Genomic DNA, 3,732 nt, shown 5'->3' with positions numbered 1-3,732 from the left:
GGCCTATGAGTGTAACTGATAGCGAACCCACATACAGGGAGCGGCTGTTAGCTGTAAACTGATTTCAACACTTTCTGCTAAAAGGGAGGAAGTACTACAGTGTTCTGAGAAATAGACATTTTGCTGGTCATTTAGGATTTTAGTTTCACAAAGATATGTCAAGTGGCTACGAGCAACTTTTAGTGTGTGTTAATTCTTGTGCGCCCCCTTTGGACAAAAGCGGTAGTGTTTTTACCACGCCAGCTGTTGTTCCTGGGTGAGCGTATATACCCCATGACAAAGGCATTAAGAAAAACTATATAAAAATATAATTCTTTGCACTGATGGTTTGCTCGTTTGCTGTGACATGTCATTTATGATCATCAGAGGAAAAATTAGACTGTTTCAGAAATATTTAAAAGTTCCTCGTAGCTACTTCTAAGGTGTATTCCACAGCCCCAGTCTGTTCTAAATAAGAAGGGAGGTATGTGTGCTTTTAGTTGGTTCCCTAGTTAGAAGGAATTGGTATGGTTGGGATTTCATTGACACCTACAACAATACAGATAGTGTGTATCGATACCAATGCATATCGATACTATTATTGAGACCATTCTCTATAATTTCATGCAAAACTTGAGGACATGACATGAAAAAACTGCCCAGGGACAATATATGTAAATTGCTTTGACCGACCCTCATCTCAAAATTCAACAGATTTGGGGGCGCCCTTAGCTCAGTTGGTAGGGCGTCCCCCCCCCCCCCCCATGGGCCTCGGCCAGCAGCGGACCCGGGTTCGATTCCAGCCCGCGGTCGTTCTCTGCATGTCACTCCCCTCTCTGCCCCATTTCATCTCTGTCTCTACACTATCAATAAAGCATAAAAATGCCAAAAAATATCTATGCATAACTACAGTACCTCATACAACCCCACTTCAGATATATTGAACTATTCCTTTAAAGGTGAAGTAAGCGGTTTATTTATGTTAATATAAGTGTTAAATCGCTCTTTATTCATACAGTGATCACTTACACGATGTGCGCGTTTCATAAAGCCGATCTCTCAGTCAGCTGCTTTGCATGTAATCGGCAAATAAACTTATTGGAGGATCCCGAAATTGTTATCCAATCAGAAGGGAGAACGCTACAAACCAACACTCGTCTCACTCATAAATACTATATACACTCCATGGTCTCACTGCCGGTGCACGCCAGAGCGACAGATGGGTGAATGTTAATGCGCCTACAATGGCGGAGCAGGTAAAAATCCTTCCCAATGTCTGTCTGTTTTGATGGTTTTTATCATGTTTTATCACACTTATGGATCTGAGATGATGCTAGATAACTCGCTGCTTGAAGACCGCAGTGCGTTAATGTGGTGACGTAGGGACGAGCGAGGGGACTGCTAACTGCAGTAACTGACAGGAAGTTATAGCTAAAAGAACCATTCCGCTTACAGCACCTTTAAAGGTGCAGTGTGTAATATGACATCATCAAGAAAGTTCTACAAAGTTCTAGAATGCAACGCTCCCTGGGTAACCCCAACCCTTTAGAATAATAACAGAAGCTACAGTGGCCTTCAAGGACAAGAACACTTCTAAATTTTAAACAATGCACCCGATGACATTCCAACTATGACACTTTCAAGATGGCGGCACTAGGCCTTGGTCCAAAATATGCAGAAATATGGAAATATATGAGACCCTTTCTAGGGGAAAAAATTATAATTCAAAACATTCATCAGCTATTATGCACCAAATTAAATGTACTTCTGGATATTATAATTACTTTCTACAAAATCTGCTAGGAAATAAAACCCAAAATTCTACACACTGCAGGTTTAACTGCAGTAAGTCGCCCACAGTCTTGAGGCCTTTGCTGTCTTTCTGTCTTTGATTTCCATATATAGAAGCAAACCCCACGAGGTTTGATAGAGGTGTCGCAGAGCAGAGCGCGGCTAAGTCATTAAACTGTCACTTAAGATTACATGCTGTCCCCGAGATTACACACATTACTGCCTCTATGAACAAGAGGGAGGGAGAGAGAGAGGGAGGGAGGCAGGCGGACGAACACACACACACACACACACACACATTGAGGCACACACTGACACACACAGACAGACAGACAGACACACACACACACACACTGAGGCACACACACACACACCAATGAGGCACACACACCCACACACACATACAGACAGACAGACAGACAAACAGACAGACACACACTGAGGCACACACACATACACACACACACACACACACACACACACATATACACTGAGGCACACACACACACACTGAGGCACACACACACACACACACACACACACACACAAAGCTGCTTCATAGGCTATTTATTGATCTGACGACAGATGAGAAGGATCAAACCCGGTGTTGTTTATTCTGCTTCATCAACCAAACTAAACTTAAAGGTGTAGTCAGTGATTCTGGAGAACGCTTGTTGTCAAAATCACAGCCTAGGCTCTGTAAACGGGCCTTTTGCTAGCTACGGTGTACCCCCATTTGTTTACATACCAGTTTACAGAGCCTAGGCTGTGAATTAACATCAGATTTCTTTTCAGCGCACACACAGTACAGACAGGTAGCAGATCATGAGGAGATATTCACTGATTTTGACAACAAGCGTTCTCCAGAATTTATTTATTTATTTTATTTAAATTATTTGTTCGTTAGGGACAATGCATATTAATGAAGTAAAAATTTGTAAAAATGGAGGCGCCCTTAGCTCAGTTGTTAGGGCGTCCCCCCCCCCCCCCCATGGGCCTCGGCCAGCAGCGGACCCGGGTTCGATTCCAGCCCGCGGTCGTCCTCTGCATGTCACTCCCCTCTCTGCCCCATTTCAACTCTGTCTCTACACTATCAATAAAGCATAAAAGATGCCAAAATTGCTAATTTACATCTGTTGTCCCCTAGGCAGGCAGAGAAAGACAACTTACAAATAGAATACATAAAGACCATAAAAGAGCTTGAAGGTGGTCACAGACTTGGTTTTCTTTTATCACTGACTGCACCTTTAAATTGTGCCAGTGAATCCTGCAGTGGCTACAGTTAGCATGCAGTGAGAGGCAGCATGTCATATTGCAGTGCAGCTCCTTGAATACTAACACTGTCTCAAGCTCGGAGCACTGGAGGAGGAACACACACACACACACACACACACACACACACACTCACGGCTGAATGGATGGATGCACACACACACACACACACACATTCACACACACACACACACTCACACGGCTGAACGGACGGACACACACACACACACACACACACACACACACACACACCCACGTACGGAGCAGCTGACATTGTGAGGGAGTGACATTGCAGAGAAAAGGGAGGGAGGGAGGGAGGGAGGGAGGTAGAGAGGGAGAGGGAGAGGTAGGGAGAGAGAGAGAGAGACTCGAGTATGTTAGGGAGTAGCTTTAGGTGTGTGTGTGTGTGTGTGTGTGTGTGTGTGTGTGTGTGTGTGTGTGTGTGTGTGTGTGTGTGTGTGTGTGTGTGTGTGTGTGTGTGTGTGTGTGTGTGTGTGTGTGTGTGTGTGTGTGTGTGTGTGTGTGTGTGTGTGTGTGTGTGTTGGAGCATTGGAGCACAGCAACAACAGTGGACAGCTGAGAGAGCAGGAATGTGGGCTACTCGTTATGTTGGATACCATAGCTCAGTAATTGGCTCCCAGTGTGTGTGTGTGTCTGTCATTCCCTGTGTGTGTGTGTGTGTGTCATTCC

Source organism: Ammodytes marinus, assembly GCF_949987685.1.
Source record: "Ammodytes marinus genome assembly, contig: scaffold_594, whole genome shotgun sequence".
NCBI lineage: Eukaryota > Metazoa > Chordata > Actinopteri > Uranoscopiformes > Ammodytidae > Ammodytes > Ammodytes marinus.
The sequence above is the reverse complement of the archived record's forward strand: the minus strand, read 5'-3'. Positions refer to the sequence as shown.